At 39.9% G+C, this 24696-nt stretch overlaps 1 protein-coding gene and 1 long non-coding RNA gene across 5 annotated transcripts in view; one reads left to right on the forward strand and one right to left on the reverse strand.

Moving 5' to 3' along the window:
* The window catches only part of PTPRD (protein tyrosine phosphatase receptor type D), a 1361199-nt gene that overhangs the window by 626670 nt on the left and 709833 nt on the right, over positions 1–24696 (reverse strand). The window lies entirely within an intron of this gene.
* Positions 18738–24278, forward strand: LOC309385503. The gene is made up of 3 exons (XR_014174238.1): positions 18738–19174; positions 20420–20463; positions 24172–24278. It is a non-coding gene; the product is annotated as an uncharacterized lncRNA (long non-coding RNA).

The following is a 24696-nucleotide window of genomic DNA, read 5'->3' on the forward strand; positions in this document are numbered from 1 at the left end:
AACTGAAAAATGCTTCCAATACAAAATATCAAAATACCGTTGCTCACTATTAGATTATAATGTAATCAATGGCAATTCAAATCTTATAGGTTTATTTTTTGTTGAGTACTCTGAAAGAATGTTTGTGAAACCGAGAAATCAAAAATTCACTGAAAAAAATGTCTAGAAGAAGATGAAAAAGAACTATCTGGCTTCTAACTATTATTTAACAAGACAGATCAAAGAATGTGAAATATAGTTACCAAGAAGAAATTAAATTCAGAGGATTTGGACAAATTCATTTATCCTTCCTACTTGGATAATTAATGTCCACATTAAATTAGGTATATTTTATTAAATATCAACATCTTCCAAAGGATTAAACGGTTGATACTCAAGAAATGTAAATTATATTGTAGTTACATGGATATTCATGAATTACAAGGGAAGTTTTAAAAAAAGTAGATTTTGTTATTTCCAGATACTCAAGATAGTGTTCATATGTTCACAAACAAAATAAGGAAAAAACATACACACTAACAAAAAATACCCTGGAGGAAAAGAAGAGAAAACCCCAAGTCCTGTGTCCAAATGTATTTCATGTAAAATATTTCATGCAGAGTATTTTAGAAAAGTCCTATTTTGTTCCCTTCAAGGGCAATGCAAGAAATGCTTTTTATACTAAAAAAAAAAAAAACCTATATGCGATGACTGTGAGTGATTTGACCAGAAGTGAAAAGGGACTTTAAATTACTTGTTTTCTTGCTTAACATTTGATATGGAAGTTTTTCTCCTGAATCAAACTCAAAAGGAAGACAGGCGCCCTGAAGATGGATCTGTGTAGGACATTATGATCTTCACTTTTCACGTTCTACATGTTCTGTCATAGGTTCATCATCATGGTTCTAGATCCTCAAAACTTCTGTTTTATTGATCTATAGGAGCCCCAGAAGAGATTTCTGAGGAGTCCTGGTGGCGTAGGGATTAGAATACAGTATTGAAGGCAAACTCTATCCATAGCCAGGAGTTTGATCTTGATAGGGCTAAAGAATGACTCAAGCCTTCCATCCTTCCAAGTTTGGTAAAATGAGAACCCACATTGTTGGGGTGAATATGATGACTTTGTAAGCTGCCCAAAGAGTGCTGTAAAGCACTGGGGTGCTATATATAAGTCTAAGTGCTATTGCTATTCTGGAGGCAGCAGAACAATGCAAAGGACAAACTCTACTGCCCCAAATGTGTTTTTTTTTTCAGGATATTTCGCTTCTCATCCAAGAAGCTTCTTCAGCTCTGACAGGAAAGTGGGGAATGAAAGTTCCCCACCATCCAGTCAGAGCTGAAGAAGCTTCTTGGATGAGAAGCAAAATGTCTTTGAAAGAAAAAAACAAGAAAGTCCAGTTGCCTCCTGTAAAGCACCTTTGGACAACCATGACCTGGATAACTGAGAATCTCTACAGGCAAAACACTACTGTCATCATTGAGACAAAGAATCCCAGACAGCCTTTCTGGCTACTGTAGAACAATGCAGCATCCACTCCCTAACATTTATTTTCCTGTAATGTTTTATGAGACTAGACTCAGAATACAAACATTCAGTCTTTACCGCAAAACATAGCTGAATGAAAATGAAATGTGCATTATTTAACTACAACAGTGGGTTTAAAAAGTCGGGGTTTTGTGTTCTCTCTCTATGGTACAGAGTTGGGCTGAGTAATTCTGTAAATTACTCATTCTTTGGTTCTTTATTTTTGTTCTTTTAAAAGTCACTTAAATTTGGCTTTATTTCTGCATGACTAAAATTAATGTATCATATTAACATTGCTATGTTAATACAATAAAAAGCTAATTAGAAATATGGCAAATACTTGCTAATCCAGATAACAGCTTCTCATTAACAGGAAAGAAGCATCTACTGTTTGTTTCCCTATATTAAGTTTGCCTGTCATTTTTATATATGAGTATTTCATTGTATCCAACTTTCTAAATATCGTATGGGTTTGAAATTAAATATTCTCATCCATAATCAGCAGGTAGTCTTTGGGTGCACTGATGACTGGTCTTCTGGGCTTGACATACAGAGACCCCTCATAAGACCCCTCCTATTAAACAGTCTGCTCACCGAATACAGATGCAATGGGAAAAGAAGCTACAATATATGTTAGAATGCAGGCAGTCCTTAACTTACAACAGTTCATTTAGTGACCTTTCAAAGCTACAATGGCATTGAAAAAAAATGACTTATGACCTTTGCAACATCTCCATTGTCACATCATCAAAATTTGAAATCTTGGCAACTGACTCATATTTATGCTCGTTGCAGTGTCCTGGGGTCATTTGGTCTCCTTTTGTGACCTTCAGACAAGCAAAGCCAATGGGGTAGGTTCACTCAACAACTGTTTTAGTAATTTAACAACTGCTGTGATTCACTTAACAACTGTGCCAAGAAAGGTCTTAAAATGGGGGGAGACTCACTTAACAACTGTCTTGCTTAGCAAAAGGAAATGTTGGGCTCAATTGTGTTCATGAGTTGAGGACTACCTGTAGTGTGTGAATTCTGTCATGTGTTCATGGATATTTAGCATACAGTGAAAACAACTAATTGTGATTTCATTAAATCATGGTTAAACAAATCATGGCTTAGTGTGATATGTCACCAAATCATCTGGTTCACCAAGAACCAGGATGGATGCGCCATCTGGCAAGCATAAGCAAAGCTGTCTTCATACTTTACCTAGGTTTGACTCATATCTGGAAAAGGTCCAGATAATCTATTTTTTTCTAGGGCTCAATGAAACTGGAGGCCTGCCACTTTCTCAACAACCTTCTCTGAAGTAGAAATGTTGGAGATTGGATGAAGATTGCCCAGATCAGTTGGATCCAAAAATATCCTCTTCAACAGGAGGTGCACCTCTGCCTCTTTCAGAGCTGGCATTTATCACCCTATGGACCCATCCACATACTTCCTCCCTACTGCCCTTGATCAAATAGGAGGGACACTGATCTAACACATACTATAGGTGGCCACGCCCACAGCAGGGGTGGGTTCTGGCTGTCGCTACTGCCAGTTCGCTCATGGCTGCGCTGCCCACATGTGCACGCTTTGCACTCTTGATGTGTGCTGTGCACTCATGCGCGTTGCAATAAAAATTGCTCAGCCCATGCGCAGAAGCAAAAAACAAGATGGTGGCATCTACAGCACTGCCGGGAGAACTGATTCAGGGTCATGGCAGGCATGGGTCGCTGCTGGTTCCAGAGACCCAGGCCGCCTAACCACTACTGGTTCGGCCAAACTGGGCCGAAATGGTAGGAACCACCACTGGTCCACAGGTCTAAAGACCCTCTCAAAACGGTACTTCAAGGGATGGCAGTATAACAGTAGTCAAATGTAAAGGTGAAATAAGAACAATGATTTTGATAAAGCATCTATCTTCTATCCCAGGTAGGCCCACAAATTTGCATTTAAAATAAGCCTTTTTTAAAAAAAAGAAAGTGTGAAACCATATAAGACATAATCCTGCGTAGTTTTGAACCCTGAACATTTTAGGTATTAGCATGATACTAAAATAAGAAAATGTCTGCAATATATGTGGAAATGCAGTGAAAATTGATATTAGACACAGTTTAAATGATACAGTAACATCAAAGTAATTCTACATTAACAACGTTTAAGTCAAAGGTGACAAGTAATCTAGTCCTTATAAAAATACATGTTTATGGATATGGCATTACCAAACCAATGAAAAAGATGTTCTTTTCTCCATATTTAAAGGAAAAGTGGCAGTATTGTTTACCCATTCTTCACATAAGTGGATATCTTGTTCAGGTAAAAAAATAAAAAAAAATAAACCCAGAACAAACAGAGAGTCTCTGAAAAGACTTCTATCTGGTTTCTACAGAAATAAATTATCCAGCAATTTGCATATTTAGCACACATCTGGTGCATCTGAACATTCGTTCAAAAGAATAGAAAAAATAATATTAAAATATTAATACTGAATGTGAAACGAAAGTAAAAGCTTGTGAATTCTTTGAGGCTTTTTTTCTTTAAATTCTGTATTCTGTGTTAGCTGCTATGGAGACACTCCACAAAGTCAAGCTGAAAAAATACATACACTATAATATGTAGCATTAAAAGTTTTAGAAAGTGGTGAAATATTAACCCATGTCAGAAAATGTTTACAAGACACCCACACACACACACAGATATATGCTTATATATATCTATATCTATATCTACTGTAGATCTATTTCTATATGTCTATCTATCTATCTATCTATCTATCTATCTATCTATCTATCTATCTATCCATCCATCCATCCATCCATCCATCCATCCATCCATCCATCCATCTATCATCTATCTGTCTGTCTGTCTGTCTGTCTGTCTGCCTGCCTGCCTGCCAGACTAAGGACTAGACAAACTTGCTAAGGACTAGACAAACAATATAAACTCTATTTTAGCGGAAGCGGAAGGGAGGAGGAGGGGGAGGATGTCGTTCCGGTGCAGGGCCTCTTGATTCCAACGGTCGTAGGGAGGGGCAGATACGAGGACAGATCAAAAACTCGCAGTCGGTTGGGAGACCGTGGGTGCTGGTTACACCCGGTCGTTTGTACCAACCCCCGCGTACTAGGTGGTCAGGAGCTCCAGGCCCAGGGCCTGAGGCTGTTGTTATGCAATGCGAGGTCCGTCGTTAATAAGGCCCCCCTCATTCACGATCTAATTTTGGAGGGGGAGCCGGACCTCGCGGGAATAACGGAGACCTGGCTGGGCCACGAGGGAGGTTTACCCCTCGTGGAAATGTGCCCGCCAGGTTATCGAGCATTTCACCAGCCCCGGGCCCAGGGAAGGGGCGGTGGGGTAGCAGTGATTATTCGGGAGGACTTAGAGCCGAGGGAGTCCACTGTGCCACAGACGTCCGGATGTGAATCCCTTGTTGTGAAATGGGGCCCTGGGAGACAGTTGGGCCTGCTGATAGTATACCTGGCTCCTCGCTATACATCAGCGGCCCTGCCCGAACTCCTCGAGCTGGTCGCATCAGTGGCGGTTGAGACCCCCAAACTTTTAGTGATGGGGGATTTTAACCTGCCATCGGTGGGAGAAGCATCTGAGGGGGTTCGGGAGTTCATGGCTTCCATGACAGCCATGGACCTGACTCAATTGATTCAGGGCCCGACACACGAGGGAGGTCACACCCTGGACCTTGTTTTTGTCTCTGGCCAGTGGCTGAGTGATCTGGGAGGAGGAGACTTAACCATCACTCCTCTGTCATGGTCAGACCACTCACTCCTCCGACTTGACTTCCCTGGTGCTACCCCCCGCTGCGGGGAGGCGGAACCGGAAAATACTAGATGGTTCTGCCCCAGGCGCCTGATGGAACCAGATAGGTTCCAGATGGAGCTTGGGCTACCTCCTGTAGCCCTGACCCGCTCTCGGGTAGAGGACCTGGTGGTCGCGTGGAACAACGCGACTACCGGGGCCTTGAACCGGGTGGCGCCTTTGCGGCCTCTCCGGTGGCAACGATCCACCCTGGCCCCTTGGTTCACCGAGGAGCTAAGGGTGATGAAGCGCCGCAAGAGATGCCTAGAGAGTCGTTGGAGATCCTCCCGTTCCGAATTTGACCGAACACAGGTACGAGCCCATTTAAGGACGTACCTTGTGGCATTGAGAGCGGCCAAATGTCAATATTGTGCCGCTCTCATTACATCGACGGAGAACCGCCCTGCCGCCCTGTTTCGGGTGTCCCGCTCCCTTCTGTTTCAGAGGCCGCGGGAGGCCCCTTTACAGGGTAGGGCAGAGGAATTTGGGAAATACCTGCAGGATAAAATCGCTCAAATCCGGAAGGATTGGGTCCCTTTCAGTGGCCCAGTGGAGACGTCCGTGGCGAGCCTTGAGAAACCAACCTGGGAGGAGTTTGATTTGGTTGCCATCGAGGATTTGGACAGAGTGCGTGGATGACTGCGACCTACCACATGTTTGCTGGACCCGTGTCCCTCCTGGCTTGTACTGGCATCCTGGGAGGTTACATGCGACTGGCTCCAGGGCCTAGTGAATGCTTCGCTGGGCGAGGGGTCTCTTCCAGCTGCCTTGAAAGAGGCGGTGGTGAGACCCTTGCTCAAGAAGCCTTCCCTGGACCCTATGGAGCTGGCCAATTATCGTCCTGTCTCCAACCTTCCCTTTTTGGCGAAGGTTGTAGAGAGTGTGGTGGCTTATCAGTTTCCACGACATCTGGAGGAAAATGATTATCTAGACCCGCGCCAGTCCGGCTTTCGCCCCGGACACAGCACGGAGACGGCCTTGGTCGCGTTGGTGGATGATCTCTGGAGGGCCAGAGATAGGGGCTGTTCCTCTATCCTGGTCCTATTAGATCTCTCGGCGGCTTTTGATACCATCGACCATGGTATCCTGTTGCACCGACTGGGGGGGTTGGGGGTCGGGGGCACCGTTTTACGGTGGTTCAGCTCCTACCTTTCCGGCCGGATGCAACGTGTGTTGACAGGGGAGCAGAGGTCGACTCTAAGCCCCCTTATTTGTGGGGTGCCACAGGGGTCGGTCCTCTCGCCGCTCCTGTTCAACACATATATGAAGCCGCTGGGTGAGATCATCCGTGGTTTTGGGGTGGGATATCATCTGTACGCTGATGATACTCAGCTGTACATTTCCACCCCGAACCACCCCAACGAAGCCGTCAAAGTGATGTCCCGGTGTGTGGAAGCCGTACGGGTCTGGATGGATGACAACCGACTCAGGCTCAACCCTTCCAAGACAGAGTGGCTGTGGCTTCCGGCCCCCCGGTTCAACCAGTTAATTCCATCTCTGGCCATAGGGGGCGTACAACTTGCCCCGGTGGAGCGGGCGCGCAATTTGGGCGTCCTCCTGGATGCCCGGCTGTCCATGGATGACCATGTGACGGCCATGGCAAGGGGTCGTTCCACCAGGTTCACCTGGTGCGCCAATTGCGCCCCCTATTGGACCGGGATGCCTTGCGCACAGTCACTCATGCGCTGGTGACGTCTCGCCTGGACTACTGCAATGCTCTCTACATGGGGCTTCCCTTGAAATGCACTCGGAGACTACAGTTGGTCCAGAACGCGGCCGCGCGGGTAATTATGGGGAGTACAAGGTACTCCCATGTGACACCTTTCCTGCGTGAGCTGCACTGGCTTCCTGTGGTCTACCGGATGCGTTTCAAGGTCTTGATAATGATCTTTAAAGCGCTCCATGGCTCAGGACCTAGATACCTGCGGGATCGTATCCTGCCCCATACATTCCTGCGACCAATCCGCTCGCACAGAGAGGGACTCCTCCAGGTGCCGTCCGCCAGACAATGTCGGGGGGCGGTGTCTAGGAGCAGAGCCTTCTCTGTAGCGGGCCCAGCCCTGTGGAATGACCTTCCCCCGGATATTAGGACTACCTCTGACCTCCGCGCCTTTCGGATAAAGCTCAAGACCCACCTATTCCAAATAGCTGGCCTGGCTCAACCATAGTTCGTTTACTCTGCTCCTGACGGGTTTTTTAATTTTAATTCTGGGGTTTTTAGATTTTACTGTGTTTTAATTGTCTCTATTCATCTGCCTCCCTTCTCCATGTCCATGTACATGTATTTGTTTATTGTGTGTGTGTTGTCTATTTTATATTTTATGTGTTTTCTTGTACGCCGCCCCGAGTCCTTCGGGAGAGGGTGCGGCTAAGAAATAAATTTTATTATTATTATTATTATTTATATTTAAGTGCATTCCAATTTCACATGCTGAAAAATGTTTAAAATGAAAGAAAAATATATTAGGATGTAAAGTCATCAAGCACAAATCCTGTTTGGAGTGTTTGAAAGTCACATCATGCACAATTCTTTGGCTGAACTAGTTCCCTGTAGATGTGGCATGTTCTGGAAAAAAATATATAGTCACTAAATGGGATATTGGTGCAATTTAATATTTCAGTCTGAATTTTTAAAAAAATATTTGCTAATTCCCATTGAAGATTGAATAGCGAAGACCCATTGAAGAAACAAACTAACATAAATAAAATAGAAATGTAATTTCAAAAGGCACACCATTTGAATTTTAATCCCAAATTTAATCCCAAAAACAATATAGAAAAGAGCAAGAGTTTTATAATTACTTTACTGAATCTGGTTAACACTTATATTATTAGATAAATAAGTTTATATAATATAAACTTATATTATATAACACTTATAAGATAAAGAAAAGTAGATTTTATTGTAAAAATAGTCCAATTCTAATTATCAAATGTTAAATCCTGAAACCATAAATTTTCTCATTCATAAGCCTTTCCTAAGTCTGTTCTTACAAGATAAGATAAAAAGTCAAGGTTTCATAAGTGCAAAATATGCATTCCACTACAGATAGTCCTTGACTTACAACCATTCAGTTAGTGACCGACATTACAGCGGCACTGAAAAAAAGTGACTTTTTTCACACTTACGACCATTGCAGCAAACCCCATGGTCACAGACACTTGGTAACTAACTCACATTTATGACGGTAGCAGTGTCCTAGGCTCATGTGATCACCTTTTGCAACTTTCCGACAAGCAAAGTCAATGGGGAATCCAGATTCACTTAACAACCATGTTACTAAATTAACTGCAGTGATTCACTTAACAACTGTGTCAGGAAAGATCGTAAAATGGGACAAACGTCACTTAACAACTCCGTTGCTTCGCAATGGAAATGTTAGGCTTGTGGTCATAAATTGAGGCCTACCTATATAAATTATCCTTGTTCAGCCAGATCCAAGAATGGCCTCTTGACTATGAGTGACTGTTAACAGTTCTAGAACCTCTCAGTTCAGCATTTTCTGAGAAAAACTCTTTTCTATTATTTTAAATTATCAATTAACACTAATTCTGCATTGCTATACATTCGATATACATAACTGAACCAAAGCTGGCTCCATTTCATAGCTTTTGGGGGTTGCAGTGAGCATTCAAGCTTTATTAGTAGCATGTGTGCCTTGTATAAACAGACTGGATAACAGCCTTCATAGGTTGTTGGCACATTCCCTGTGGAATTATTTAAGTAAGCTTTTGGCAGTCTTGCTAGGCTATTTCCCAACAGGAGATAATGCACCAATCACATTAGAGTGCTATGTGTTCACTCCATATTTCGTTTATTGTTGCTAGATATGGTTCACATCTGGGCTCTACTTCCCCCCCCCCTTTAGAAGATGATATAAAACCTGGCATGTGTTAAAACGGGAACCATTCATTCGAGTCTCACAATTTCTGTTTAAAATCACAACCTAACTTGGTTCAAAAAACAATATATTTGCTTAAGAATGTTGCTACACAGTAACACTGAATCACATTTTTGAGATTAACAGCGTATTCCTTCCTATATGTGCAGCGGTAGTATTCAGCAGGTTCTGACCAGTTCTGGAGAACCAGAAGGGGAAATTTTGAGTAGTTCGGAGAACCAGTAAATACCATCTCTGACTGGCCACAACCCCATCTATTCTCTTCCTCCTGAGTCCCAGCTGATTGGGAGGAAATGGGGATTTTGCAGTAACCTTTTCCTGGAGTGGGGTGGGAATGGAGATTTTACTGTATCCTTCCCTTGCCACGTCCACCAAGCCACGCCCACCAAGCCATGCCCATAGAACCGGTAGTGAAATAATTTGAATCCCATCACTGTATATGTGTCTACTAAAAAATAGGTTCTTTCAAACTAAATATACTTTCAAGTAATTGCATTTATGAGATGCTGGACTATGGTTTTCAAGATAGCTTGGCTTAATTCAGATATTCCTGGTAAAATGTGGAGGTTAATCTGTGTCAAATGTAGAACCATGTGACCCTAATCGATCCCATGAAGTACAGAGCTTAGACATTCAAAAGATTTATGGTAGGGGTGTCAAACTCACATCGTCACGGTGTTTTCACGTAACATATCGTGACTTTTCCCCCTTTCGTTAAACCGGCCGTGGATGTGGCCAGCACATGACACATCCTGCCCGAGGGCCTGCGAGTTTTACAGCCCTTATCTATGGGATCAAATTATGTCAGATAGTATTAACTGGACATTAAGTTTAATGTCCTATCTGCTTTAAACTTCACTACATTTGAAGTGCCTATCAGGGTTATTATTATTATGGTAATCTTCCCTGTTAATCATTCCACATTAATTCAATGTATTAATGGCTCACTTTATTAACGATATGTGTATCACCTGGTATTTTTTAACTAATAATATATCGCCTCACTCAAGTTGGCTAACCAATAACTAATAAGAGGAGCTAGTCCTACTACCTATCAATTTAATCGAACAGCTGAGTAACTGCACTTTCAGGTAAAGCTTCTCTGAATCTCCAGAGACATTATTGATACAACTTGTTTACTCATTAGCAAAAAGAAAAGTAGTGAAATTGCCTGGAGCTAGTAATCTAAAATGCAGATGTTTGAAGATTCTTAAAAGAAGATAGAGAATGAGCAGAAATAAACTACATATGAAGTTTGAGGTAATAATACCAGATTATTGCACTTTAAAAGAAGACTACTACATTTCAGTGACTTATGCTTTATAAATCACTGTCTAATAATAAATAACAGCATGCCTCCAGTTCACTGCCCAGGAATAATATGCCACCTAATGAGAGAAAGCTTCACTTGATTATAAAGTTCTTGGCTGGTTTAGTCACATGCTGATAGACACGAATTTAGAATGCTTTGCACCTGTATTACCAAAAATGCACATTGACTCTGTCACTGTGAATCCATATTAATTACTTCAGTATATTATTAGGTTCTAGTCAATCAGTCAATCAAATCCAGACATTTTTTTTCTTTTTGCAATCCAGCTGAAGCACAATTCCACAGACAATGCCTAATTGCATAAGTTTAATTTCTAAGATTTTATATTTTTATATCCTAGGACGAATAATATCCCAATACCTTACAGAAATCAGTCTCCCGATCCAATGACGTATAATATAACTATAGTGATTGGGCAAGGAGGTGCTGCTTCAATCTCACACACACATCGCCCAGTTACAATTGTGCAACCTAAAAGAAGGTAAGTGGCATGTGTGTTTTGGAGTTAAATGTCACAAAATTCAACTTCACTTGCTTTGATTCTGGCAAACCTTTGATGTTTATGCAATGCATTACCTGTAGTTAGCAATGAGCACTTGTATGTACTAAGTGTGTGCTGACAAATAGTGCAAAGCCAGCTAGCTCTAATATACTTGTAAAGCACTGAATTGAGCTTAGCTGCAAAATTCATTTCAGTTAAAATTGATCTAAATGACTCTGAATATGGGCTGACAGATATAATAGCTAGAAATATGATTACGGTCGTTCAGCAGTCTTCAGCTTTTCAGAAATAGGAGCCACATGCAAATGAAAGTCATTTTTAATGTTTCCTCCTGATTTTGCTTTTTCCCCTCTCCCTCTTCCTTATTTGCATCTTTTATACAAACATTATGATAATGATACAGGAGCTAGCTTTTAAAAACCAGGCTATGCTGAAGTTCAATGAGTATCTATATTCTTCAAAAACTGATTAACAAAATAAGACTATGGTAAGAGATGGAATATATGAGAGTTTACTTCTAAGTATATATGGGCACATCATGGTAAAAAAAAATGCATTTGATCATCCATGTTTATTTCTTTGAATTAAAATACATGAAATCGTGTTACGTATGAACTGGATATTTTAATTCTAGGAGCTCTGGGATAAATTAGATCTTCCTTCCTTCCTCTCTCTCTCCCTCCCTCTCTCCCTTCCTTCCTGAAAACTTAGATCAGCACAAAATTTTCAGAAAATTGCTGGCTTCTATATTTTGGTATTCCCTCCAATAGCCATTAAACCATATAATATAGAAGTGAGAAACTCATAGCTTGTGTGCTCAGTGGCGGATTGAGTCTCACTGGTGCCCTAAGCAATGACAAATCTTGGTGCCCCCCTCCTTTGTACATACTGTACAAATCTTCACTGGCTTTTTTTCTTTCTTTGTGGTGCCCTAAGCATGTGCTTAGTCTGCTTAATGGTTAATACACCACTGTGTGTGCTGCCTGAATCCCACAACACTTCCTCTTTGTCCCCCAAAGCAACTTAGATAGTGTTTGCCAGAAGTCACCTACATAATTTTTGATGATGTGATTTTTGCTGGAAAATTGCCAAAGTAGGTAGGACCATAGATGGTCTTCAATGGGATGGTACTTTTCTTAGTTGTAACCCACTCGGGGTTAAAACAAATTATTTTGGCCCTCCTCTCTTCGGTGATACCATATGTTCCTGCAAAGCTTTTAACAGCTGAAAGGATGGTTGCATCCTCTAACCAAGACTGCCCATCTCACCATAACATTAAAAATAAATTATATTAGAAACCATCCTGTTAATGTTTCTTGATAAGATCTCCTGGTAGGTTTGTGACTTGGCGATGAGAGAGATATTTATATGCAACAACACATACCGGTACCTTAAACAGGGAAATATCAACTATGAGACATCTACACATTTTTGATTATCGGCAAAAGTATTCCAGCTGAAGGGTGTCAAACTTACAATGTCACGTCGTTGTCATGTGATCTACTGCGTCTTTCCTCCCCTTCACTAAATCTAGGGTGGGGGTGGCCAGCATTTGATGCATCTGGCCTGCAGGCTGTGAGTTTGACAGCCCTGTTCCAGCTCTATTTATCCGCCATCTCATTTTCTTGATCTAGTGAACTTTCAGTAATGTTCGTCCTACTCAGGAATCTGTCAGGGTCAACTGGATCACCTGGCCTGTGCTGTTATTTAAGAGCGACTTTCCTCCTTCAGGCATACCATGGAGTCAAAGGGATGAGTAGCTAGTTTCATTAGCAAGCAAACCTTCCCCTGCCCTGGCAAGATGAGGGCAGGAGAATGGCACTACAGAACATGCTTCCCAGCAGCTCTTGCTACTAATAGGCAGGGAGGCAGGAAGGACCTAATCTGGGTGGAACAGTATTTATTTATTATTTATTTATTTCTTTGGATTTATAAACCGCCCCCTCTCCCAAAAAGGGACTCGGGGCGGTGTACAGTCAATGAAACACAGATAAAATACATAAATAACAATATAAATAATATATAAACAATTAAATACTTGAGCATTTGAGTGGAGGAGGTGAGACTGTACAAAGAAATAAATATAGTATAAAAGCCCTAAAACATCCCAATTAAAATACCCAAACCCAATTAAAATATATCCCCGGGAGGATAAGACTAAGAGTGTGCCCGGCCACCTAATTGAAACAGGTGAGTCTTTAGTTTTTGACGGAAGGAACGGAGGTCAGTGGTGGTTCTGATGTCGGGGGGGAGGTCATTCCAGAGGGTTGGGCCCATCACAGAGAAGGACCTACTCCTAGGTGTCGCCCGCTGGCATTGCCTGGTGGACGGCACCAGGAGGAGTCCCTCCCTGTGAGAGCGGATTGGTCGTAGGGACATGTGTGGTAGGATGCGATCCTGCAGATAACTAGGTCAGTAGTAAGGACATGGCTGAACATTGGTCAACCTTTTGGCATCCATATGACCCAGGCTGTACTGTACGTGGGAGGAGACACAGTCTACTAGGCAGCCATTGAATGATGTCATCTTCATTCTTCATCGGTGGCTGCCAGTGAGGTGAGCTTTCACCTTGCCTTTCTTACTTTTGTAGCTGTAGCTGCCATCACTCATCCAGAACTGCCTGTTCTCTCTTTTGTACATGCAGAGTGTGCAAAGAAAGAAAAAAGAACTGTCACAGTTGCTAGGTCGGGCAAGAATAAAACAGGTGTGACTGATGGGTGGTGCCAGCCAACAGTGGACCGATGTGGTGGGTACAGCAAAGGGAGAAGGTATGGCGAATAGGAAAGACACCTGCTATTTGGCACTCCTCTCTTGTCTGGGGTCCAGGTTAAACTTCCATTAAATGGCCCTGCTTCACTGATAGTGTATTCAAAGCTATATAGCCTTTTGTTTCTTGGAAAACATCCATCTGTTTCCTTTTCTTATTTAATGTCTTTGATTGTACCGCAAACATTTAGAGCCCCAGTAGCCTAATTTGCAACTGTAAATTAGGATATGTCTTGGCAATTCTGTGCTCTTCTTTCCAGAAATACTCACTGTGAAGCATCCGGCTATTTATAGGCATATGGTTATCTATTCTAGCCGTTTCATGACAAAATGTAAAGCAAAATTATATGCTTGTATTTCCCAGCTGATATTTTGGAAAAAGTCCTGCTGTAGAAGCGAACAGCTCATTGGGCAGATGACAAGAGAGCTCGGCAAGGGAAGCTCTGCTGATGGCCAAGGACAACCTATAAAGGTTAGCAAGACCCCAATATAGTGGTGGGATACGACCGGTACGCCCCGGTACGAATGTACCGGTGCCTGCTGGCAGCACCAGGTACCGTTCCGGTATGGTGCTCTGGAGGGCCCACCCGCCCACGCTCCTTATCATGTTTTAAAGCTGTTGGCACTTCCTCACAGGTGCATGGTGCATACAGTGCCTGCATGATGCTCCACTAAGCAGCTGGAGCATCGCGGAGGCTTGCGGAAGCCTCATTTGAAGCTACACTGCATGTGCGCACCGCTCGCCTGCATGTGGGTGACGCCGGGGCCATTCCAACCGTACCAGTTGGAACGGAATCTGGAACCCACCACTGGATCCTTGCTGATCTCAGCTAGTACCATTGCTCTCCGCTAGCACTGATGATGTTACCAAGTTTGGTAATGAAATGTCTTCAGGAAAACCACCAAGCTCAGAGAGCACCATGTACCCATAATTTTAGTATGTATCCTTCCTAAAAATAACAGAAAGTCATATAATTTAAAAAAGCCATGAGGATATAAAAAAGTGCATAGAGGTTGTGCAGGAGTTGCATTACTGTCCATTACTGCAGTAGAATCTTATGTGGAACATGATGGTACGTGCAAAGGACATGTTCAAATAAAGTCCTATACCTTTTCAATGCACTGTTATCAACAGAGGAACAGGGAGAATTTCCAATTCACCTATCACAGAACCATCTCTACTCAAGCATTAGTGAGGCTAGAAGAAAGTGTCCCATAGCAACAAGCAATGGGAAGAATAAACACATTTTTAAGTTAAAGATTTTCATTCCCACCCATTTTGCTGGGTCAGAATTCTATATATTGAACTATGTTATTTTAATGCATTTCCCACAACAGCATGTATCAAAGTCACAAGGCTAGGTTAAAGCCAGACATTTCATGCAACAATTGCTTCTTTAGCTAAATATTTGTGGTTCTTTTTTGTCTTATAGGACCAGTCTGTGTTTGATGGAGTAGAACTAATAGCCATTAAACAGTCTTCCTTCACAATCCACAAACCGAAAGGAATTATTCTTTTCTTTATCTGTGTTAATATAGTCCTTAATAATAATATCAAGAAAAACAAAACAAAAACCAGGAAACATGTTCAAAATGGTGATCATATTTATATATTACTTCCTCCTCTTGTGTAAATTTGTTAGTTATGTTTATTTTTTTGTTTTTATTTCTGTAAAGCTGGTGGAAATCTTTTAATCCTCTGTAAAATAGTAGATTTGAATAGCCCAGCTAGCTTAATTATAAAAACATTGTGCGAAGGGCTGTAGATTCCACACATGTGGAAGTCATTAGCAGTCACAATTTCTCAGAGTAGAGATGCCAGCTATGCCTACAAACAATCATTGCCCAGCTTCAAGGCTGAGAAGCATAAAGCAAAACATCTGTTAAAAGAAAGGAGGGGAAAACAGAAATGCCACAATTAAGCAAGTGGATGAAAAAGCAAATTGCATCTTCGTACTGATAGAAAGCAATCAATGGCTCTGCATGCTAGAGTCCTAGAGAAATGATACTTTATTCTAATAGAAAAGTGGCGAGATGAGTGGCAAATAAATTTAATAAATAAATGAAGATTCTTCTCTGATTCATTTGGTTGAGATACACCAGGTTGGTTTCATTAAGCAAACATAAAATCAGTAGTAGAGGCAAATATTTTCAGTTCAAAATGGATTTTTTCCCTTTGCACATAGTTTAATACAGCATTTCTAGATAGAGACACAATATAGGTCTATGACAGGTTGCTGTGGTCAATTTGGCCCACTCAGCATGCCCAACCCACCACAGCCAACTGGCAGTAGACAACTCGCCATAGCCAATTCGCCACGATACAACTCGCCACAGGACAAGAGTTAAACTAATATCGAAAAAAAAATAGTTTAATAGAATCATTAAAGAAAGGATGCCAAAGGAGGGACACAATAAAATGTGAGTGACAAAAATTAAAATAATTTAAAATTATTTTAAATAATGAAATTGAATTATTGAATTGTTGAGTTGGCCGTGGAAAAATGGACCATGGCAAGTTGGCTGTGGTGGGCTGCCTGTGGCGAGTTGTCCCCATTCCAACCCATCACAGTGCAAAAAGCTTTTAGTTTTTAAAAGATATTTCACCAATATCTTTTGAATTGAACCGAAGAAGCTTCTTGGATGAGAAGGAAAACATCTTCAAGTCCAGTTGCTTTTTGAAAAAGTACTTTGGGATATTTCATCAATATTTTTTTGTTTCAATGATTGATCCATGTTTGTAAAATATACCTTCCACACATAACACTTCCATGAATTTGCTATACATGTCTTCATGTTAGTTCTGTCTATTCTACTACGGCAGAAACTTCTTTCCCAAAATATACATATTGAAATTCTGCAATAAAGTAGCATATTTTAGGAAATAAAACAAGCTTGTTAACAATAATTAAATTAGGTAGATAATGAAGTCAGGATTCAAATGTACTCAAGGGCATTTCTGTGAGCAAATCTGCAGTCAATTAATAACAAAAATGTTTGCCTTTTCTGCAGCATACATACTGGTACATATATCCAGTTTATACTAACACGTATACCTTACACAGTTTTTATTTGGAATAAAGTACCCTTTTGATACCTTTTAACAATGTAAGTGGGATTGAAGCAACTTATTTTGTACACAAAACAGCTATCAAGCCACATAATTTACTGAGTATTTAAAATGGACATTGTTTGTTTTCAGATTAGGGCCATGTTTACAAAGTGACAACAAGGTAGAATTTGCAGTAAGAATATAATGAGCCATCCTGGATTATGTCAAAGGGCCACCAAAGAGTTCTATGTGACACAGCGTGAGATAGTGTTAAAGAGAACAAGTGTATTTCTGTGAAAAGATCAACATTTTCAGATTTAAGCTCTTTAAAATGGATGGGCCGTGTCTAGACTGGGACATTATTCATTTTTAGTTGGCCAATTTGGCTTCTAAGTGCAGCTTCCACTACCCCTGTCTCACTTTATTCAAAGTGCCTTCTGAAAAAGCCTGCTATAAAACTCAATTTGCAGAATGATGAAAGATTCAAGCAACCATTGCATCAACAACTTATAACTGCTGACTTTCTCTGTATCAGAAAACAGACCTATTCACCGTAAGGCTTAAGAAAAAGACAACTAATCCCCTTAGGTAGAAAACAGAGCAGAAAACAGAATAACAGAGTCAAAAAAGACTTTGTAAGTCTACTAGTCCAACCCTCTGCCCCTCCTCCCAGCTGTGGCAGGACATGATCTACCATTCTGGACAAATGAATGTCCAATCTCTTCTTAAAGCCTCCACTGATGGGGCACCCAGAACTTCTGAAGGCAAATCCTTCCACTGCTTAATTGTTCTCATTGCCAGGAAATTTCTCCTTAATTCTAGGTTGCTTTTCTTCCTGATTAGTTTCCATCCATTGCACTTTGTCATGCTTGGAGGATAGGTTGCTCTCCCCTTCTTTGTGGCAGCTTCTTAGATATTGGAACACTGCTATCATATCACTCCTTGTCCTTCTTTTCATTTAACTTGGCATAGCCAATTCCTGCAACCAATCTTAATATGTTTTAGCCTCCAGTCCCCTAATCATCTTTGTTGCTCTTCTTTGCACTCTTTCTAGAGTCTCAACATCTTTTTTTTTTATATTGGATGACCAAAACTGGATGCAGTATTACAAGTGTGGTCTTACCAAGGCATGATAAAATAGTAGTAACATTCACATAATCTATTCAGCTGTTGATGCAGCCTAGGATTGCATTGGCTTTTTTAGCAGCTGCAGCACAGACTGTGGGATAACCACAATGGGAAGACCAGAGTGTTACTGAAATAGGCTAAAATAATGGACTCTTGCAAATCAGATTATTCTGCCATTTCTTATACACCGGTTAATCAGGGCGGCATCTGTTAGAGCTGCTTCTGAATACAGCTTGTCCTACAACTAATTGGTTAATGGTAAGAGGTAAGAGTAACTCATTATCCACCCAGTTCTGAAGTTTTGATAGCTGTCACCCTGTGGTTACAGGAACACCTTTTGGAAGCTTGGCAACTAGCCTACATTTGCAGTCATTAGCAACACCCTGTGGTCAAATTGCAAATTTGTTTAATATTCATAGTGATTTGATTAACAACCACTGCAAAAAAGGTCATAAAATCAAGTGAACTCTATGAGATTTGTGTTTGGAAAACAAATGCTTTTTAATAGGTTCCCTTGCTGAACTGCTACTATTGTTAAAGGTATTTTCCCCCCTTGATTTTCAATTGTTGAAATTCCTACAATTTAACAATAGTTAACATACATTCTGGGGCCATACATTACAAGTCATAGTTTTTTTCTAAGTTTGTGTGAAGTAATCATGGTTTGTCTTTTTGAGGTGCTTCTTGCCACAGAGAAAACACAATTCTCCCCATCAATCAAGGGGTTGACACCATTCTTTTCAACAAGATGCTTGGACTTTATCTGAACTTCTTCTCTGTTGTCTTAAAATTGAGTTATGGTAACTAGACTTATTTTTTGTTAATTTGAGACATTTCACTGCTCATCCAAGCAGTTTCCTCAGGTTGAGCAAATTGGATAGACAGATAGTCATTGAAGTAGAGTTATCTGAAAATTGAGTCATGGCAACTGGACTTATTTCCACCTTGATGATTGAGAATCAACATATTCTTCTCTGGCTCTTTGAATAACTTACTAGAAAGTTGGAAGAAGCTTCTCCAAATGTGCTGAACAAGACTTTCAGAGCAACATGAAGAAAAGCAACATGGCAATTTCATTAAAGCTATGAAAAATTCCTCACAGGAGAGTTTCCTGTTCATGCTTTATTCCACTGAACTTCGATTTATTTGAAACCTTCTCAAAGAATGATGATTGAATTAGACAGAAATACCCAAGGTGAGATTTCCTCACTTCTAGGAAGGGTTGAATTATTATTTCCACAATTTGGAAACTGTATGCATATGCAAGAAAAAGAAATAGGCTATGAAAAGTAAACTAAGATCTTCTCTCTCCCTCAGGCAAACCAGCAATTTCCTATTTGCCAATTCTCCACTGCTAATTTAAGTTTACCGGCCCCTTCCTCCTGACAGACAGTTACTGTCATATCATTTTATCATAAACCTGAACTGTTATATTTCAAATTGTCCTTGCATGTACAAAATGCTGATTCCTAACTACTTTGTGAGATCTGCAGAATAGATTCTGGGATTTTTTTTAAAAAAAGTCTATAATAAATAAATAAATAAGAGCCTACTTTCATTTAATAATAATAATAATAACAACAATAATAATAATAACAATAATAATAATAATAATAATAATAATAATAATAATAATAATAATAATAATAATAATAATAATAATATATTTATTTCTTAGCCGCACCCTCTCCCGAAGGACTCGGGGCGGCGTACAACGAAACATTCGAAATAAATATGTAAACAAAACAAACATATAACAAAGGTACACTAAAACATACATACATACATAAGGAGGAGATCGATTGATAAAAACAATTAAAATACTGTATTTAAAACCCCTAGAAATTAAATATAATTAAAATGCCCAGTTAAAAACCCGTCAGGAGCGATATGGTTAAATCAAAGTTGAGCCAGGCCAGCTGCTTGGAAAAGGTAAAGGCACTACTGAAAAACCTCCTGAGTTTCTTAGGAGAAGAAAATTGTTGCCAAATAGTGCTATGACATAAATAAGGACTATATTATATATAATAGAAGGATACTGTGACTATTTCATATTTTTAACAGATGTTAACTATTGTGGAGAACAGGCAGCTTTATTTGATCCCAAAGGTTCACTAAAATATGACTACAGCAATTTAGCTAATGGATTGTCTTAGGAAATTTAGGGTGAAATTCCTTCATCTAATGTAGATTTTCTGTTTTGCATAATGGAATATATTTTTGATTACTGTATGTAATTTGCCCATTTCTGAAAGCTAGGCAACACTGCAATGAGAGAAATAAAAGAATCCATAAATTTTATTACTCTAGTAAATAGCATCCACCTTCTCAAATCACCTTAAAAACCATTTGCAAAACAATCACAATGTAGAGATTAAATTGTTGATACCTATTTAGAGATAATAATGCTTTTTTAAATATTGTTTGTTTTTACCCAAAGGCTTGGGAAATGTGAGATTTTACTAACTGCCAAAATGTATACCTGTAAGTACCAAATCCTTACAGCTTTCATATTATATATTCTACATTGGAATTAATATTTTTTTAAAAAAAAATATTATTTATTTACATTATTGTTATAAATAACTCAGGGCAGAAACATATCCAACAAACCTTCTTCCTATTTTCCCCAACAACAAAAACAACCCTGTGAGGTAGATTACTACGAAAGAGAGTGCGGGAGGCCCAAAGTTACTTAGCCCGTTTCCAGGCCTAAGGTAGGACTTGAATTCACCGTCTTCTGCATTCTATCCTAGTGCCTTAACCACTAGACCAAATTGTCTCTCTAATAATATTAACCTTGACAACCCAGTGTTTTTTTCTGGCCTCCTTCTGTGGTGATTGCAAGAGTGCTTTCTTAAGAGTGTTCTATCAGGGTCTTGAGCTAAGATAAAGGCAAATCAAATCAAAAGGAAACAAAATCATCATTAGCCTCATTTTCTTAAAGAACAATAGTAAATTCATGTTTGTTTATTTGTTTTAAAACATTTGCTAGACCTATACTTGAATACTGCTCACCTGCCTGAAACCCACACTGCATTTCGGACATTAAAACATTAGAGAGGGTCCAGAGCAGGGGCGGGTTCCTGCCAGTTCTAACCTCTTCTATAGAAGAGGTTCCACAAATCAACAGTGCTGTTTAGAACCGGTTCCAGGTCCCTCCCCATCCCCCGCCCATCCACACATCATCGAAGAGCGAGAGGAGGAATTCTGGGAGTTGAAGTCCACAAGTCTTAAAGCTGTCAAGTTTGAACACCCCTGGTTTTTTTTAAAGGGTTAGGGGTGCAAGGGTCTTGTAACTTGACAGCTTTAAGACTTGTGTGCTTCAAATGCCAGAGTTTCTGAGCCAATATTTTAGTTGCTAAGCAAGAGCATTGTTAAGTGAGTTTCACCACATTTTACAAGTTGGCCATGCCCATCCAGTCACATGGCTGGCAAGCCACTCCCACCTGGTAACATGGCTGGCAAGCCACTCCCACCCAGTCACATGGCTGGCAAGCCACTCCTACAAAACAGGCCACACCTACAGAAGAGGTTCTAAAAAAATTTGAAACCTGCCACTGGTCCAGAGGTATTTTACAAGAAGAGTACTCAACTCCTCTGTTTGTAATAAAATTTCGTATCCCACCAGGCTTGAAATTTTAGGCCTGGATAACCTTGAACCACACCATCTACATTCTGACCAGACCTTAGTGCACAAGATAATCTGCCATAACATCCTACCTGTTAATGACTACTTTTACTTAAACTGCAATAACACAAGGGCTATCAATAGATATAAACTAAATGTAATCCATTTTGATCTTGATTGCAGGAAAAACGATTTCAGAAATAGAGTAGTAAATGTGTGGAGCATCCTACCTGATCCTGTTGTTAGTTCCTTTAACCCCCATATCTTTTACCTTCATCTGTCTACCGTGGACCTTACACGTTTCTTAAGAGGTCCATAAGGGGGGAGCATAAGTGTACCAGTGTGCCTACAGTCCCTGTCCTACTGTCCCATTTATATGTACTCTTTTTATGTGCTTATGGATATGTTTTGCTTATTTATATCCATTTATTTATGCTGTGTTTTCATACTTGTTTCCTTGCACTTGTTGACAAATAAAATAAATAAATAAACAGAAATAAATAAAATTCAGGCAGATATTTCTGTTGTTGTTGTTTAGTACCTCTGTCTAGCCATCAGATATGTGCTGTGAGGGATCAGATCCACTCAGAGAATTAGACTTGGTTCTTTGAACTCTAAAGCACCTCCTTTCTAATATTTATATACTTCTTGAAAGGTGAAATTAGTATTATCTGAATGGGTGACTGAGAGTTCTGCAGAAGAATAAAGCAGCGTGGGATAATTTTAAGATAAGTATGCTAATGATTAAGATTCCTAGCTAAACAAAACACCCATAAACATTATGTTCCTGACAGCTGCGAGCATAAGACTCTAAAATGGCAGTAGCCAATACTAGACAACACTGAACCATGTAATTTACATCTTAGAGAAATTAAACACAACATAATGGTTTAGCTTCCAGGCGAAAATGCCATTAAATCTGCTCTAGCAGATTATGACATCATCTGAAACCGCAGGATACACATTTCATGCCAGTTATTGTGTTTAGTATTATCTACTGCAGTTCTTATTATTTTTTATTTAATTCATTATAGGAATTGTTATTTTTACTAGATGCTTATGCCATTAGTTGCTGTAAAAATACCCCCAGGGACTCAATGGTATTATTGGAGTGTTTTAGATGAGCTACCTAAAATGAACCCCTATTTTACCGGTATTGTCCAAGGATGCTACTTGCAATTCAAAGGAGTTAAATTGGTCTGATGATCCTATTCACTTGATTTCTTTTCTCCTATCCTGTTCCAATTTCATGACTCAGGGTCTCTGGAATTGATTAGAGATCTTCTGTCTTACAGTCCCTGCACTTTGCGATAGTATCTCATTCTTTCCTTTCCCTTTTCTGAGACTTCTATCATGCCATTACCTATGCTCGAATAACAATAGGAAAAAGAATCTATTTCTACATTATGTCAGTTTTGCATGAGTTCACATAAAGATTCACCCTGTTTCTGTATTAGACTGTGTTTTTAGAGGAAACAGCACAAAAAGTGTATGTGGATTTATATCTAAATACTATATTTAGGGAGTCCTTAACTTATGGCTGGTCGCTTAGTGACTGTTCAAATATATAACAAATTTGCCAAAAGGTACTCATGGCCAGGATTTGAAGTTCTGATAGCCTTCCTCCTATGGTCACATGGTCACATTTTGAGTGTTTGGCACAGGCCGACATTTCCAACCATTTGTGACATCCCATGGTCATGTAACTGTGATTTACAAAGTTTGTTTGTTGGAAACCAATATTTCCTTCTGGTTTCTGGCAAAAAACACCTATTGCAGTCAATGGGTTTGCTTAACAACCATGGTGTTCATTTAGGGACAACCCCCCAAAAATAGTAAAATTGGGTTGGTCATGTGAGGACCTGTTTAATGACCAGCAGAACATACAATCATAATTCTGGCTTTAATTATCATTGTATTTTGAGGACTACCTATATACTTAGAAAAAGGATTATGCTAAATAAAAGAGGAATTTTCTAAAAACAAAAAATGTCTAGTAGTTAAGGTCAAAATCCCGCTTCAGCCTATGGAAGGCTCAGCTAATCTCATTGTACACATGTTGTACTTTGGCAATAAAGGATTGAATTGAATTGAACCTTCCTAGGTGACTTTGGTCCAGTCTGCCTATCTCATAAGATCGTTGCTGTAAGATGGAGGAGGCGGTGTTAGATATGTCATCTTGAGCTTCTGGATAAACGGTAGACAAATGTAACATGTAACAAAGAAGCAAACAATAAAAATGACATGTATGCAAGAATATAGTATAACAAAAAAATTGGGGACAATGCCAAGCTTCACATTTTCCAAACCTAAAGTTGATATGTCTAGCAAAACCAATATTCTGATAAATGTGCCTGTAGGGGACACTTCTATATTTGGGTATGTTTATATGTAAATTTGTATACATATGTGCGGGTATGTGTGTAACTTATATGTATATAGGTCCATAAGAAAAAAAATGATTAATTCAACTTTAATATTTATAATTGCCTATAAAGAAAAGAACCATATTTATAAAATTACTTGGCCTTTGTTTCCACATACCAACCTTTATCTCTCAGATATCAATCCATGCAAGATAGCCCCTGCAGGAAGAAGAGGGAAGGAGGTAGGAGGAAATGAGGTAAGAATAAAGAATAGCTACATGAGAAAGAGAAGAAAATTAAAGGAATGGAACATGGAGGTAAATATGGCAAAAGGAAGAGGAAACCAGAGGAAGAAAGAAGAGCTCTATAATTGTTACAAAAAATCATTACGTATCTACTTCTTCCTAAGTAATTATTTAAATTACTTACTAAATAGAACTTGCATAATTAATGCTACTCCAGAAGGCCAAAAGAGTAGGGTCAGTCCTTAAGTGGAAAGATGCTCCAAAGAGTAAAGGTCACAGGATAGAAGACTCTCCATCTAGATCCCCACAAACTATAACTCTTGTCTGATGGGGTCTGCAAGCATGCCCCTCTGCTGGCTTAAGTAGCACAGATCAATGCCAGATAACCAGCTCCTCAGATTACCAGATCACATGTCATGAAGGGCTTTAAAAGTGATAACTTAACACCTTGAATTGGACTCAGAAGCAAACCGGC

Source organism: Natrix helvetica, assembly GCF_964273705.1.
Source record: "Natrix helvetica genome assembly, chromosome: 2".
NCBI lineage: Eukaryota > Metazoa > Chordata > Lepidosauria > Squamata > Natricidae > Natrix > Natrix helvetica.